This window comes from Vanessa cardui, chromosome 19 (genome assembly GCF_905220365.1).
Source record: "Vanessa cardui chromosome 19, ilVanCard2.1, whole genome shotgun sequence".
NCBI lineage: Eukaryota > Metazoa > Arthropoda > Insecta > Lepidoptera > Nymphalidae > Vanessa > Vanessa cardui.
This window is the reverse complement of record NC_061141.1, coordinates 604,822-622,663: the sequence shown is the minus strand read 5'-3', so window position 1 is coordinate 622,663 and position 17,842 is coordinate 604,822. Positions and strand designations below refer to the sequence as shown.

The 17,842-nt window shown below is 36.1% G+C and overlaps 1 protein-coding gene and 1 long non-coding RNA gene across 3 annotated transcripts in view; one reads left to right on the top strand and one right to left on the bottom strand.

Annotated features, from left to right (window-relative positions):
• Window positions 1-17,842, top strand: part of LOC124538012 — a 101,479-nt gene that overhangs the window by 59,729 nt on the left and 23,908 nt on the right. The gene's annotated exons all lie outside the window — the stretch shown is intronic.
• LOC124538013 lies at window positions 5,105-17,330 on the bottom strand. 2 transcript variants are annotated; one of them, XR_006966949.1, is made up of 3 exons: window positions 17,227-17,330; window positions 15,342-15,445; window positions 5,105-5,301 (listed from the first exon to the last, which is right to left on the bottom strand). It is a non-coding gene; the product is annotated as an uncharacterized LOC124538013 (long non-coding RNA). The 2 variants fall into 2 exon arrangements; XR_006966950.1 differs by lacking the exon at window positions 17,227-17,330 and adding an exon at window positions 15,867-16,278.

Sequence of the window (17,842 nt, the reverse complement as noted above, 5' to 3'; positions counted from 1 at the left end):
GTAATTAACTTAAACTTTAGAGGAATAAATTGTAAGGTTTATTTGAAAATTTCAATCCAAGTTGCTTCCACACAACAACTACGTCGGTAAAAGGTCATAAGAACTATATATATTCTTAAACGATTATAGTCCCAATGTCTGTTCGGAATCTGAAAGTAACTCTGTTTGTCTTTTGCTTATTCACTACCAAACCAATGAACCACATTTGACGAAATTTGCTACGGAACAGACTTGAACTGCAAGGAAGGACATAGGTTACCTTTTTTCCTAGCACGTGACAACTAGCCCCCTAAAACGTAAGCGAAGCCGTGAGCCACAGCTAGTATAACAATAGTTTTAAATGTGCACTTGAAATAATAATTCCATCGCCATATTTATTTAAGTGAAATATAAAAATGAAAACTGCAAGGTGACGTCAAACAGTCGGACGAATTTAACAAGATACGTGACTTCGCTTTGGCGAGGCCTCTGGAAATATTATTCTTACAAAAAGTCTTTCGAACTTTTAAATGAAACATTTTATAGGTTTTTAATTTCATGCAACTTTTACAAGAAACATTTGAAGTTCAATATCTATCTGATTTGTATTTATGAACATGTTGGCTGTACCTGGCGGAGAAACTTTACATACTGAAACCACTTTGTGTAAAAGTGAATGTTGGCGGTGAATGGCTCAAATATTAACCATTTCTTACATCGCTAATGCGTCGCCTACAATGACACTTATACTTTATGACCCTTATACATTGGCTTATGCTGTTTGGTTATATGATTAGTGGGTAGCTTTTTAGACAAGTTTGTTTAAAATAAATAATAAAAAAAACAGTTTATTTAATACATACGCGAGAATAACATTGATGCGTCTTACTTAACTGAAAAACAAATTAAGTTATATTACAGTAAAGTTACTAGTTTTAGTAAGTTTACATTATTACGTGGTAATATTTATTACTCAAAACTAAAAGATTTTATTAGTCTTTATGGTCATACATATGTATAGAATATACACAAGAAATTAATTCGAATATTACAGCTTCAGACGTGGGCAGGTACCGCTAAGTTTTCATGTTATAGCTTCATCTTTTATAACCGGAAGCAAAACATCACGAGTAACTTGGACGTAATTTTACCACATTCTCTTTTTTTTTTTTTTTTACCAAGTTATTGCCCAGTGGAAATTTATAATCTCTTACTAAAAATATCCGTAAACAATGTTAAAGTCTGTGTAAATATTGAATTAAAACTTCTTTAGAAGTGATTCAAATACAACAATGAGTTAATTATGCGCAAAGATTCACTCCATCCCCTCACTCGAGTTCGGAGAAAGTTGAGGCGCAGAACTAACGGATTTATTAGCTTCCTGAGCCGCTGGAGTGTAAACACAACCTTCATCGTTCCGCGATCCTATTAAAATTTGTTGGCAGACAAATCCAATTACTTTTAATTTTGTTGATCCCGTAGTTGAAACTAGAACTACACCTAAACCAACCAGATACCCAAAGTGCTCATCGAACTCCAGAAAAAATAATTGGGAGACCGTGAGATCTGACGGTGTATTTTTGTTTTCCATTACTCAACCGACTGATGAATTGAATTGTTTTAAATTTATTAGAATTTTATAATATTATCAGCGAATTCAACAACAACAACAACAGCCTGTAAATTCCCACAACTGGGCTAAAGGCCTCCTCTTCCTTTGAGGAGAAGGTTTGGAACATATTCCACCACGCTGTTCCAATGCGGGTTGGTGGAATACACATGTGGCAGAATCTCTATGAAATTTGTCCTATGCGGGTTTCCTCACGATGTTTTCCTTCACCGATGAGCACGAGATGAATTATAAAGACAATATAAGCACATGAATCAGCGGTGCTCGCCTGAGTTTGAACCCGCAATCTTCGGTTAAGATGCACGCGTTCTAACCACTGGGCCATCTCAGCTCTCAGCGAATTCATACTACATAAATTAGTGTAAGTTAGCAGGATTCTTATTACAGAGACAAGAGACAATATACAGAGACCGCGCCCACAGCCCAGTGGTTAAAGGGACTTCGACTTTCCAAAGTTAAGGGTAAAACTACCTGTTTTGGATGCGTTAACCTCAGACCACAGCTTGGACAGTTGAAAATTTGAATAATGTATCTTGTAAAGTTCGAAATGAATATCTCAGATGTATCTTTCGTATTTTAATTGCTCTTGTATTATGTATTTGTATTTGTCATGTACTATTTTAGGTTGCATTATGTCGTGTGTCCTAAAAATGGGCTGAGATATCTTTGACCTACAACACAACTTTGGTCTTCACCCGCCACTGGGTCAATTTTATTTGGACAACATTAGGTGAGTAGAGAGTGTACTAAAAACGAAGAATTAAAGTATTTATTTTTGGTTCTGCGCCTCAACTTTTTGGTTTTTCTTTTTGTTAAAATTTTATTTATTTTTTGATTTTAAGTGAAGCTGATGTAGACTAACATTTTTTTCTTAATATGGATAGATTAAGCGTGCCGTTTATATGAGTCAGAAACTACTTCGGGGACAGTTTCAAAAGAAACTTTCGAATAAAGCAAAAATAGACTTTCGAAAATGCGGCTTTAACCCTCGAAAGAGCTGTAATCGACCTCAGTAAAAAAACTTTGCAAAAGAGCTATTCGTATGCTATGTCGTACATCATATTACATTACATCATATACACAAAATTTGATTAAGATATTCTGCTCCAAATCGCACCAATTGACGGAAGTCCTAAACGGCTTACAGTTAGTAAGCCGTTTAGGACTTCCGTCAATACATAGTATATAAAACAAAGTCGCTTTTTCTGTCTCTATACCTTTAAAACTACGCAACGGATTTTGATGCGGTTTTTTTTAATAGATAGTGTAATTCAAGGGGAAGGTTTGTGTATATAATAAATGAACAATATAGTAAAGAAACACTGACAATTTTAGAAGTTTGCAATGTGATGTCGTAAATAAACAAAGTCTTTAGTATATTTAGTATTAGTATTGCAGCCGTGAGAAGTCGGGGTGGGCCGCTAGTTGATTATAATATTCGATTATGACAATTACATGAACATAACCACATTCCGGAAGGTGATTCAAATATCCAAGTAATCCATAAATAAAAGATTCGACCGAGTATTGCTAACGTGCTCCTCAGAATTGTTCCGTTCCCTCCCGTTCCCTTAATTTGTCATGGATCCTGTGCTCAGAACCTTACCAAACTTTCACCAAAATACCCTTAAAGTATATACTTTATAATAAAAAAAGAATCATCAAAATGGTGCCAACCAATTTTGAGTTATTCACCTATTTATCGCGCACATACATAATGCAAATTTAAGACTTATGTCGTTTTCATACGGATACCATCATCGGAAAAAAATAAAATTAAAATGGGACCCCACGGGAAGCACTACCTTTCAAACAAAAAAAATTATCAAAATCGGTCCACCCAGTAAAAAGTTATGAGGTAACAAACATAAAAAAAAAAATACAGACGAATTGATAACCTCCTCCTTTTTGAAGTCGGTTGAAAAGGGAAGGCCATTAGAGATATCGAATTGAGATAATGCTCTAAGGAACCTGTACTGTTAACTTTGTTAAGCTTCCTATTAGAAATTATGTTTTTGAGCCATTTGCTGTTGAAGCACATGGACCTCGCCTTTTTGCCTCCACTGGTGACAGCAGGGCTGGTTTGTTTTTGCCTCGAGGATCGGGATTAATTCAACAGCAAATTCTGCTTGAATGCTTGCCACCATTCGCGATTATGATTTATACGATAACTATTTATAGTCTATATTTGTGTATACTTAATTATTTAATGTTAAGAATTATTGTTATGTAAATAATCGCTTAGCATGTAATGTACTCATAACAGTATGTATTATCATGGGTATATTTAACGATATTTTGTTTTTGTCAAATGCCTCATTTATTGTGTTTTATTTATTTTATTTTGTGGGTTAAATATTTTAAGCCACAATATTCGATAGAAGTCAACTTCTGTTGTGTAAATTTAAAGTGTGTTGAGAAAGGATTTTGTGAAATTTTGATTAAAATAGTGCCTAGTATTAATTTGTATTTAATAAATGAATATTGTTTTATATTTAAATACTCACCCCAGATGTGCAGTTTTTACCAGAGTACTGCGGATTATTAGAAATAAAAAGATTTTAATAATGAAAATAACTAAATCAATCTCAATGAAACATAAAAATCTATATTTTATTTTTTACGTTCAAGATTTATTTAATTTTATGCACATAGTTTCAAAAGCGTGATTCAAGTAAGGTACGGCAAAAAAGATATTGGGGATATGAGTTATTGCTGTCTTCTTTACTCATTACTTTTTCACGCGAATCAGTAATAGTATCTCACTTCGTGTCTGTTTGGATTGGTACAAGGGAGATCATCAAATTATAGGAATCTGGTGCATCTTAGTTCATGACCGAATGAAAACGCCATTTCGAATGCCCTTTTTTAAACTGACATAGTAAATTTTAATTCATAGATTTTCAATTACAAAGTAACAATGAGAAAATGTTTTGGGAAGTACTTAGTATACTCAACAACAACAGCCTGCAAATTCCCCACTGCTGGGGTAAGACCTTCTCTCCCTTTTTGAGGAGAAGGTTTGGAACATATTCCACAAAATATCCGAATATTTAATGGTCAACTTCATACAGGTGTTCGGAAACATTTATTCATTTAACTTTTATTATGAAAGAAGATAAGTGTTAAGATTATTTTTTATGTTAAAATCGGTATTTCGAATGAGGGGTACGTTTGCATATCTGCTTTTAAAAACCGAATATGAATCTTATGCCATATAGGTAGGCGGGAAATGGGTTATTTGATAGTAATTACGTTGGTACTACAACAACATCAGCTTGTAAATTTCACCACGCTGTTCAAATGCGGATTGGTGAAATACACATGTCGCAGAATTTCTAAGAAATTTGACACATGCTGGTTTCATGACGATGTTTTTCTATACCGCCGAGCACGAGATGATTTATAAACACAAATTAAGCACATGAATATTCAGTGGTGCTTGTCTGGGTTTGAACCCGAAATCATCGTTTAAGATACACGCGTTCTTACCACTGAGCGTCCTCAGCTTACTTAGTATATATGTTTTGTTATTCTCGTTAATATAATGTATGTTATTTTTTTATTTATAAAAAATATATTATGTTAAGATAAGCTCCTGTTCCTAAATCCGGCTCGGCGCGGCGTCTCACGTCGTAACTTTGGATATTTTCATTTAAACTTACTCTGGCGTCGCAGTTGCAACTGACGTGCTGTAATAATAATAAAATATTTACAACTTGACGTCTATTAATACTGGAAGTATATTCATTAGCCTCATATAACTATAAGCGATACTGAATAAAGCCAAATAGTAAAAGTTCCACAACGGAACCACTCTTTTAATGGTTTTATAAGAAATATTAAACATCATCAATGGACCACCAACCTTGGGAACTATGATGCTATGTCCCGTGTGACTATGACACTATATCTCAACCATTTTTTGTTACATTGAGATTCTTATTAGAAATTGAATGGTCCTATCCAGTACACATACGTGTACTAATTACATACTTAAGGATATGACACAATGAGGTTTACACACAAAGTGTAGGTAACGATTTAAATTTGGTTAAAATGTTTAATTATAAGGTCTCTTGAATATTCATGATTCATATAAAATATATTTAAAGTTATTATTATTATTTAATTTATTATTGTTTTTTTTTTTTAGGTAATTGCTATATACTAAATGTCATCGCTTTTTTATTGAATTTATTTATGTGAAAAATATATATTCCTGACTTAATTATAATAATTATTACTTTATGTTTAAAGTGAAATATAGTTAATCTCTAGTGAAAAAATAGACATGTGAATTGTACCTAAAAATGCATGTTGTGACCGTCTTAAATAGTCGCACACTTTATATTAAGTATATATGTCTTATATACAATATGTGTAAGTGTAGCTAGTGCTGATGGCCCTTAATAAATAAATAAATATAATAATAATAATAAATACTCTTTATTGTACACCGATAATAAAAAAACAAGGTAAATGGGTAACATGTTGAGTAGATGTATAAAGGCGGTCTTATCGCTACGGTAGCAATTTCTTCCAGACAACCTTTGGGCATAGGACTGAAAAAAAAAATTGGAAGCGGGTTGGAGGCGTACGAGAGTTATAAATTAATTGACTAAAATATATTATATACGAATCAATATATATATCAATATGAAAAAATATAAAAATATGTAATAATAGATATAAATGAAATATATACATTCATACACATACATACATATACATATACATACATATTAACAAAAGTGTAAAATAAGTTATGACGTATTAAGCGACAAGTAATGTTCTTTTAGGTATTTTTTGAAACAAATTTGGGATAGCGCTTTTCTAATGCGAATAGGAAGGGAGTGCCAAAGGCGTACCGCTTTTACTGTGAAGGAATTGGAATAGAAGGAAGATGAGTGAGAGGGGGTTTGTAAGGTAAGGGTATTATCGGATCGGAGGGAACGTTCGTGGGTATCACAGAGGATCAGTATCAAAAAGCGCTCTTTAAGGTAAAAAGGTACACAGTAAGGTAAAAAAGTACACAGTAAAGTAAGGAAAGGATATGCGTATTCCTGCGAAAGCGATTTGGAAGCCACTTGAGCTTATTACGAAGTTCGGAGATGTGGTCATATTTGCGAAGACCAAATATGAACCGAATGCAAAGATTTTGAAGGCGCTCAAGTTTATTTAATTGCTCCTCTTTAAGATCGAGAAAGCTAGTATCAGCATAGTCAAGAATGGGTAATAGGAGAGTTTGTGCCAATGCAATTTTAGTAGGCAATGGAAGAAAATACTGCAGCCGGCGAAGAGAGTCCATGGCTGCAAATAATTTCCTACTAAGCTCGCCTACCTGCTGTGACCAATAGAGATACCGGTCAAAGACGACGCCAAGGTTTTTTACATTATCGCTAAAATTAATAGTCGTGTTGTTAAATCTAACTGGTGGAACCAGACCAATCTATACGACAGACCATTTTGGGACTTCCAATTATTATGACTTGACTTTTTGATGGGTTGATATTTAAACCAAAGGAGATACTCCATTTGTAAATGCCTTGCAAGTCATTGTTTAAGTTTGTTATGGCCGTTGGTAAGTCAGTTAGTTTTGTGTGGGAGTAAATTTGGAGATCGTCTGCATACAAGTGGTAGAGAGAAGAGATATGTTGACTTATTGAATTGATAAAAATAGAAAACAGGAGGGGAGACAACACGCCACCTTGTGGGACGCCAGCAGTTACGTAAGACCAATATATCAAGTATTATATGTTAAAACATCCCAAAGAAGATTAATCTCATGTTCGGCGGTGAATTTGTATTTATCGAATTAAATTCCGTTACATGTACACCAAAACTTTGCAACATGCTTTAAATACTCTCCCCCTTTACAGGGGTGGGGGTTACATTGCGGAACATTAAGTGAAACTTGTATTGAAGAGGGGGGAGGGGTTGTCTTTACTCGGCACTAAGTTAAGTGCAACTTATTATTGAAGCGACGACGATTGTCAAATATGTCTGTTCTACGAATTTAAGAAGAAGCCTGCTTATGTTCCAAAGATCGTCTAAGTTCCAAAGTCGTTTGGAGCATATTCCACCATGCTGCTCCAATGCGGATTGATGAATACAAACGTTTCAAATTTTCATTTGACTTGCATTCTTCCTCACGATTCATCGCCGAGCACGAGATTGTTACAAATTAAATACGTTTGAATATTCAATGGTATTTGTCTGGGTTTGAAATTGGAATGGTTCGATACAATTCACGTCTTTTCACCACTAGGCCATCTCGTACGAACTATTCGTGTAAAAACAGTAAACAAATAATTTTTACTAAAAAAGTACAAATGTACAAACTATAACACGCGGTCATGACAAGTGCGGCATTTTAATTTGTTACATATAATTATTACTCACATGAGTACTTCATTTAAATTTTTAGTTTGTAATATATTTGAAAAAAGGTTTATGAAATTTTAAAATATATTTTTTAATTTTATTTCAAGAGTCAACTATTTATTTAACAGTAATAACGATGTAACATTTAACTACTTGCTTAATGCTTATACAATAGGTTTATTGGCAGTACGATCTCCGTGGCAACCTCGAGTTTTCATAGGTACGTCCCGGGTTCAATTCCCAGCGGAGTCGATGTGAAAAATTCAATAATTTTCTATGTTGTCTTTTTTTCTTTCTTTATGATATAGGTGGCAAACGAGCAGGAGGCTCACCTAATGGAAAGTGACTACCACCGCCCATGGACATCTGCAATACCAAGGGGCTTGCGTTGCCGGCCTTTAAGAAAGGAGTACGCTCTTTTCTTGAAGGTTCCCATGTCGTATTGGTTCGGAAAAACCGCCGGCGAAAGCTGGTTCCACAAAGTGATTGTGCGAAGCAGAAAATGTCTAAGAAATAGCGGTGGGAGAGGTGGGAGTTTCCGCTGGATTCTGGTAAATCCTTAAGTTTAGGGATAAATGAAAATTGTGTTGGTTAAAATGTGTGTAAGGAAGTTACATTAGGTCACTTAGTTGTAAGTGAAGCTGTTTATATATAATTACATATAAATTAATGAACTAAAACTAAACGGAATAGGGACCTAGTGTGCACTCTGGATTCACTGCTCGCAGATTATTTCGAGAGCAGTGAAAATCTCGAAGATACGCACTCAATTCTGTTTTGTGCGGCTGTTGCAGCATGTCGTGTAGCTGGTGTTACATTTGAAGACACCGAACGAGCTACACGACCAAAGGCTGTTGCACCGGCCTGGCAGAGCAGGATTGAGAAACGTATTAATGAGACCAGAGTGCTCATTGGAAAACTATATTGTTTTAAGGAAGGGAATACGCGTCCACGTGTAATGCGTTTCGTGGGGCGGGCGTTCTTGGGAACTGGTATAGGTCCGCAAGAATATCCGTCCCATGTCGTGGAGCGTATTGACTTCCTAAAACAAAAAGTTTATGCATGGGCAAGCCGCATCCGTCGGTACAGGCGGCGTGTGGACCGTTATTACTTGAATCGCATGTTCCATAGCGATCAAAGGTGGGTGTACAGAACGTGGGAGCGACTCGACGAGGGTGTGAGCGATGGGTGTCGCCCGGATGATGATGCCACGAATACATTTTGGCGCAACATCTGGTCGGTACCCGTCGACCACATAGAAGGTGACTGGATGCGGGAAGTCAGGCAAGCGTGCGAGCCTTTGGAAGCGATGGGAGAAATTTCCATCGCTTCTGAAGATGTAGCCGCTGCAGTTCGGTCCGTTCCAAACTGGAAGTCTCCAGGACCGGACGGGCTTCATAGCTTTTGGCTAAAGTGGCTGCGCAGCTCGCATGAATGCTTGGCATCTCAGTTCCAGTCAGCTCTAGAGTCTGGGTCGCTACCACAGTTCCTTACCACCGGAGTCACCCACCTGCTCCATAAGTCAGGTAGTGCAACAGATCCTAAAAATTATAGACCGATTACTTGTTTACCGACGGTCTATAAGCTCCTTACCTCCATTCTGAGAGATAAGATTAATAGTCACATAGAAAATAATACTATTTTGTCCGTCTCTCAGAATGGATGTAGGGGTGGATCACGAGGCACTAAGGAGCTACTCCTCATTGATATGACCATTAGCCAACAGGTTCGTCGTTCTCGAAAGAGTCTGTCGACATGCTGGATAGATTACAAGAAGGCCTATGATTCCGTGCCGCATACATGGCTCTTGAGGGTGCTGGAGTTGTATAAATTAGATACAACTCTATGCAGTTTCTTGAGATCGTGTATGGGGCAATGGCGGACAGTCCTTCGCTATCCAGGATGTCGAACGATTCATAGTAATGACGAACCGATAAGGATTGAGCGGGGAATATTCCAGGGCGATAGTTTGAGTCCCTTGTGGTTTTGTTTAGCCTTGAACCCTCTAAGTACTCTGTTGGAGAGCTCAAGGCTGGGCTATCGTTTGCGGAGAGGAGGTAAAGTAATATCCCACCTACTTTACATGGATGACCTTAAGCTCTTTGCACCTTCAGATTCACAACTGGTAGAGTTACTAAAGGTAACAGAAACTTTTAGTAATTCTATTAGAATGGAATTTGGAGTTGACAAATGCGCGGTTATGCATGTAAAGCGAGGAGAGATTGTGGAATCTGACGGATTACAACTTTCAGATTCCATAAACTTTAAGTCACTGTCCGCAAACGAATCATACAAATACTTGGGTATGTCGGAAGCGTTAGGCATCAATGTGACCGACATGAAACAATCATTGCAGGAGCGTTTCTTTGGTCGCCTGAAAAAGGTACTCAAAAGTCTTTTATCAGGTGGCAATAAGGTTCGCGCCTTCAATGGTTGGGTCATGCCGGTCTTGATATACTCTTTCGGCATACTCAAGTGGACTCAAAAAGAACTAGACGCATTGGATAGGAGAGTCCGTGTCCTGCTGACTACATATCGAATGCATCATCCTCGGTCTTCGGTGATGAGATTATACATCCCACGGAGATGTGGTGGCCGTGGCTTTTTAAATGCCAAGACCCTACATAACCGTGAGGTGTACAAACTCAGGGAGTATTTTCTCCACACTGACTTGGATATGCACCGAGATGTAGTTACAATAGACAAGGGACTAACTCCGCTCTCCTTAGGCAAAGAGAACTGGCGCAAACCTGTAGTACTAAGCACTGAGAACCGCAAGGAAGTATGGAAGAGCAAGGAGTTACACGGACGCTTCTATCGGGCCCTTCATGGACCCGATGTGGACTTTATGGCGTCCGTATCTTGGCTACGGTTCGGCAACCTATTTGGTGAAACCGAAGGTTTTGTCTGTGCGATTATGGACGAAGTTATCATGACGAACAACTACCGGAAGTATATTGTGAGGGATGGCACGGTGGACATATGTCGGGCGTGTCACACTCCGGGCGAATCCCTTAGACATATTATTTCCGGTTGTTCTCGTCTTGCTAACGGAGAGTATTTGCACAGACATAATCAAGTGGCCAAGATTATCCATCAACAACTTGCACTTCGATACGGTCTTGTGGTATCAGAGGTACCATACTACAGGTATGTGCCCGACCCAGTTCTCGAGAATGGTCATATCACGCTGTACTGGGACCGATCTATAATCACTGATAGGACTGTTGTCGCCAACAAGCCTGATATAGTGGTGATAGACCGGTCAGAGCGCCGCACGATAATTGTTCACCATCCCTCATGACGAGAATCTCGTGAAGGCTGAGAAAGATAAACAAATAAAATATCTTGACTTAGCTCGCGAGGTTGTCGGCATGTGGGATGTGGATACAGCAGTTATTGTGCCGATAGTTGTTTCAGCGAATGGCCTAATGGCCAAGAGCCTCGACCAACACCTTAAGAGGCTCTCGTTAGGTAGCTGGGTCAAGGGCCTGATGCAGAAGGCAGTACTCCTCGGCACGGCGAGTATTGTGAGGAAGTTCCTCTCGCTAGAGCCCTGACCACCGGTGGCTTGGACCCTGTTCCCGCCACTGGTTGTCCTCTGTATTTTATATTTTTAAATATATTTTATGTTCGTATTTTATATTTAAAAATGTAATTATATATGAATGAAAACAAATAAAAAAATATTACTATTCTTGTATTTAAAAAAAGAAAAATTAAGGCAGCTAAGTTTTGTTTTTACGCAAAAAGTTATAATCTGATATACATATATGCTACATTATTAAGTTAGGACTTTGAGATCGGACCTACGATGTGTTGTGTCAATTTGTAGTGCTTTGAAGGCTGCTCAAACTTATACACGAAAGTCTATAAGTGGAAACTTTTTGGTTTATTTTTTCAAATAAGTGTTTAATATAAGACAATATTATTTATCAATAAAAATATGTTTTATAAGAAGAAGTGACACGTCTAAGAAATATGTACAGAAAAGTCAGCATGGTAAGTGGTTACCATCACCCATAGAAAATGAAGCTGTAAGAAATATTAACTATTCCTCACAGCGTCAATGTGCCACCAACCTTGGGGACTAAGATGTTATGTCCCTTGTGCCTGTATTTACACTGGCTTACTCACCCTTCAAACCAGAACACAACAATACTGAGTACTGTTATTTGGCGGTAGAATAACTGATGAGTGGGTGGTACCTAACCAGACGGTCTTGTACGAAGTTCTACCACAAAGTAAAACCACAGTATATGTATTTTATAAACAATATAACGTTATTATGTTTAAACAATGGGGGAAAATGAACGACACTTTATTTGACAACTAATTAACTTAATCAAATACTTTTACAAATACGAGATATCATGAAAAAAGTGGCGTGTTGTACGTACATTAGCACAATACTGCGTGATTAGGTCGAATAGATCGGTGTGTGTTTCTATCTCATCGATTATAAGGTGCCACGAGACTGATTGCTTATTTTATACATATGAAGTCTGGTAAATCCAGTGTTATATGAAAACGTTACGTAGATAGTTTTGAATTCAGCATTTTATACCGCGTAAACTTAACAAGATATGCCCAAAATAATACTCCCTAATGATCTGATAACTTTTTTTGTTACCCTCAACGCTCAAAACTGATTTAATCAAATCACCGGTTACCGTTAGTTACCGGCAGTCAATATTTTTTTAAAACATTAAATAAAATTCGGTTTATAGCAGAAACCGTTAAGCTCTAATACAAAATTAGGCAACACGTTTTTACAAAACCTTTTTTTGAGTAGTTATTATATACGAATAAATTGCATAAATTTATATATATATACACGAATACTAACTCCACATTCCCTTAGACCTATAAGCGACAAGTTCCAGATACACGTGGGTGCTATTTATTGATAAAGAAAACAATAATTACTCCCTACCAGACTCAGAAATAATATAATAATAGCTATACTCTCTCTCTTCTCTTTTTAAAAAAAAAAACAACAGTACCAAGGCCTAACTTATTTAAGGAATTACTAATATTTCTATTTACGCCTCATTTTAAGCTTAACACTTGTTTTAAGAGTCCCCACTCTTACAATAGCCCAAGGGGTCAGGTTCGATCCTGAAACTTTTTACATCTCTATGTTGCCCGTAAAACAATGCGCTATTGACCCTTCAATCCTTAGTTACACACTGATTATAGTGTACACATTGTTGAAGAACCAAATAAAATAAATAAATATTAATATAATAGAACAGTAATATAATATGACAAACGAAATATTATATTCTAAGTGTCACAATTACTTGAAGAAGAACACATCACCATCATCATCAGCCCGTACCCGTCCACTGCTATACATAGGTCTCTCCAAGTGCACGCCACAGTAGTCTTTCTCCTAACTATAGAAGACTTTAGACTTACTGCTAAGAAGAACATAGTATGCGCTAAAAGAAAACAATCAACGTCTTAAACTAATCATAATTATTAATAAAAATGTAACATTGTAAGATATACCTAATAAGTTTAATTTATTTAAACTTTAAAACGATTAATGAATAAACTTATGTCAGATATTTAAGGTAATAATTTATTTCCTGTGGCAACACTGAATGTCGCGTTTATATGCGAAAGGTTATTCTGCATCACACCTATATCGTCTCCCGGGTACTCCTTTTTAAGCGACTTCAAGAAAGGAGTGTTCTCAATTCGACCGTATTTTTTTAATGTTTGTTCGCTGATTACTTCGCGCTTTATGAAACGATTTTGATATTTATTTTTTTATATATGCAATATGAAGTTGTAAATAATAGAATTACACAAAAAAGACCAGCTGAATTTTTTTCGCCGGTTCTTCACGGGTATTTTCTTTATTTGGGTATTTTCTTTTCCGTACAAAAATCAATATGATAGTATAATCTATATTGAATAAAGGTATTTGAGTTTTAGTTTGATAGTGAATTGATAGCAAGCTGTCTCGACAGAATGATGTCAGAGCACACCTGTACCAAGATTGGCGTACAGAGCTCTCTATCGTCAGATATTCATCAATTCGAAATTTACAATCCAATTTGTAATATATCGGAGAAGTTATTATATGGAAGGAGACAGATTTGATTTGAGATTGCAATTTCACAACAGAGGCCTTTACAGGGATTCGATTGAGAACCTTATTCCTTACGCGATAAGGCTTACTTACGCTATTGCAGGCTTTTGTAAAGTGTGACAAAGTGGTAACTGATTTTTGGAAACACGAATTCCATAAATATTTCTGTAATATTTATTCAGTGTACGAATTGTATATATGGGTGGACCAAATACTCATTCTATTTTGGTTTGCGTTTGTTTTATAATACAACCGATTGCGGTCTCAATTCTTATATGGTTTCATTGTAAACCTGCCCAATATACCTATTATATCATCCAGCAATGGAATTCCTGCAATGATATTAGTAGTGCTGTATACTGTTGGTAGTGTTATACATAAGCTACATTGGATAAGTGCCACACATATAACAAAGCTGTAGTAGCCCTGGCTTCGATCGCGTTTTAGAGTGTTGGCAAAAATGTCCTTTCTTGGAGTTAAGTTTGCTTCACGATAAATTTCATCAAATTCGTTTCAATTGTTTGGTCGTGAAATAGCGACAAACAGGCAGAATTACTTCCACATTTATAATATTAGTATAGATAGTAATCTTCAATACTCAGTGTTGGCGCAGGATAACATCTTGTGTCCTGTATCATGTAGAAGGCGGTGCATTGGATCATTTTTATAAAATTAACTAAAAATTTACGTCATTAATTTTTAGCAGATTGGTGGTAAAATCTTGTACTAAGTCATTTGTGTGGGTACCATTGATTCACCATATTATATTCTACCATCAAACAACAATATTTAATGTTGTTATGTACCCGTACAGGCGCAAGGGACAGAAAATATTGGAACCCAACGTTGGGTGTATATTGGCATATAATATTTCTTAGATAGCTATGGCGTCTTTTTTTTTATTTATCCTATTCCTGTGGTACGAGGCGTCTAAGACCTCGTATGAAAACAATCATAATACTGGTACAGGGCTTATTAGACCCCGTAATGATTAAGAAACTAAAATTCCATGTTGTTGATCAAATAAATGTAACAGCCTGTACTTAACAACAGAGAAATCTATGTTATTATTAGCTGCACTGCAAGGGCGACATACGAGGCGTATTAGACCTCGCTCAGTATTGAACGTTGTAATCTGCATAACATACATGAAAAAAAATCGTATCGAATCGATGAAACATCTATCGAATATTTTTCCGATTACTCATATTAGTTATTTAGGTCGTCACTATTACTTACCTCAGTGAATATAAAAATGAGAAGGAGGAACTGCCGCTTCATTGTGGAGTGTGTTGGTATGTTCAGACAATGACACGGCTGGAATCGAGTTCGTCACGGCGAGGCTGCAATCAATATAATCTTCCATACGATAATTGATTAAATCCTATTATCATAAATGTTGAAGTAAGTCTTTTACGCTGTTTCGTAACTAATCAACCCACATCATTGGAAGATAAGAAAAGGATTTACTTGGTGGTATGGCTTTGTGCAAGCCCGCCTGGGTAGGTACCACCCACTCATCAGATATTCTACCGCTAAACAACAGTACCCAGTATTGTTGTGTTCCAGTTTGAAGGGTGAGTGAGCCAGTGTAACTACAGGCACAAATGACATAGCATCTTAGTTCCCAAGGTTGGTGGCGCATTGACGATGTAAGGAATAGTTAATATCTTTTTCAGCGTCATTGTCTATGGGTGACGGTGACCACTTACCATCAGGTGGCCCATATGCTAGTCCGCAAACCTATTCCATAAAAAAGGATACCTAATATTTGACCTTCAAAATCATACGCGGGCAAAGCTGTCATAGAAACTAGTTAAAAGAATGACGCTGATGTTCTTTCGCCGGTTCTTCTCAGGTCAGGGTGTTTCCTTTTTCGAACTGGTGGTAATTTGATATTTTACAACATTAAATTAAAGATTCTCTCATATGTCACAGGCAACTTGCTTAAATAGCCATTAATAGCTTAGCTCATTTACTGGACAAATAATTATTTTTATTTAAATATTCGTTTTTATTTTTTAATATCTTAGTATGAATGGAAGACGCATTGATTTCATTCATTCATTCATTCAGGCTTCTCGTTGCTTGAAAGGCGGTCTTGAGCAGTATGGCTAGGCTTTTCATTAAAAAGTTAATTAAGCAACTTGGCTGCGACTTAAACATTGTAACGTAATATAACGTAATCCGGGAAGACATTGAACATTTTTAATGCAAAATATTTACTCTTATATCATAATTAGATTTAAATATAGACAGAAGTACTTTGCCTTATAAATTATGAAGTTGTCGTTTCGTAAATTTGGTTTTATAAGTTGCCATAATATTTGTATTGAACATGTTGAGAAGGATGAAATCAAACATCATGTAGGTAAATATTAATTGAAAATAGTTACAGTAAACATAATATTCGTTCTAAAAATAAATTTCGTTTGAAATATAATGTAAACCACTTAGAATGTATTTTTAATATACCAATTCAGCGTTCACATCGGTAACCATTGAGAGACAAGAAAATTTAGGAAATTAAATAACAATCTATCGGATATTAATGAACGCGATTAGAAAAGTTAGACAAGTAAGTGACGTTGATACTTTGTAATATTATGTCTGGGGTTACTCTTTGGACATATAAACGGTATTCATTAATTACGAATTGGACATAAGATCTTGGAGCTAGAGACTCACTTCGAGTTAAATTCAGTACATTAGGAATATTTACAGTAACGCGACAATCGATTTACAATAGCATCATAACTTTGAAATAAAACTAGTTTTAACGGATTTATATCGCGTATATTAATTATTTTTATCATCCCGACGTTTCGAGCACTTTACATCGTTCGTGGTCACGGGTCCCGGGCAGTCTACCCGCGATTTAAATCCGTTAAAACTAGTTTTATTTCAATGTGTAATAATCGCGAAAATCTAAGACAACAGCATCATAACTTATACGTATAGCGAATGCATTTCGATTCTCGAAGTCACTGTCACTGTGTCCAGACCCCTCTTTCCCATTTTGCACTTAGGGCTAGTGCCCCGGGCCCCGCGATCGATAGGGGTCTCCTTAGATCAAATAAAAAAGTATAATATATTATTTCATTGTTAAAATTAAATATATAACCTTGTTTATATTCCTAGTATTCCCAGGTTCTCCAATAGGTTAAATATAGCCCTGTGTGCGTCAACTGTCCGTTACCGTGAACGAGACGACTGTGATTCCAGGCTGTTATGTATTATCTCTAACTAGCAACACGCCCCGGCTACGCACGGGTGCAATACTGAAACTAAATATACTACAGAATTTGTTAATTTACGTCATCACATTGCAAACTTCTAAAATTATCAGGGTTTCTTTACTATAGTGTTTATGTATTATACACAAACCTTCCCCTCGAATCACTCTATCTATTAAAAAAAAACCGCGTCAAAATCCGTTGCGTAGTTTTAAAGATTTAAGCGTACAAAGAGACATAGGGATATAAAAAGCTACTTTGTTTTATACTATGTAAGTGATTTAAAATAAACTAACAATTAAATGGGTGATTTAATTGTTATTTTATTTTAATTGTATACTAATCGTATAATAACGTTTGTATTTTCTTAAAACCATTATTATTATTTACACATCCGTTATATAAGCAATAAACTCGATAAATTTGATATTTTCAGTGACACACAGTGTAAACACGAGATGAAAAGATATTTTTTTACGCCAAGTATTTAATTTCACATGAAGT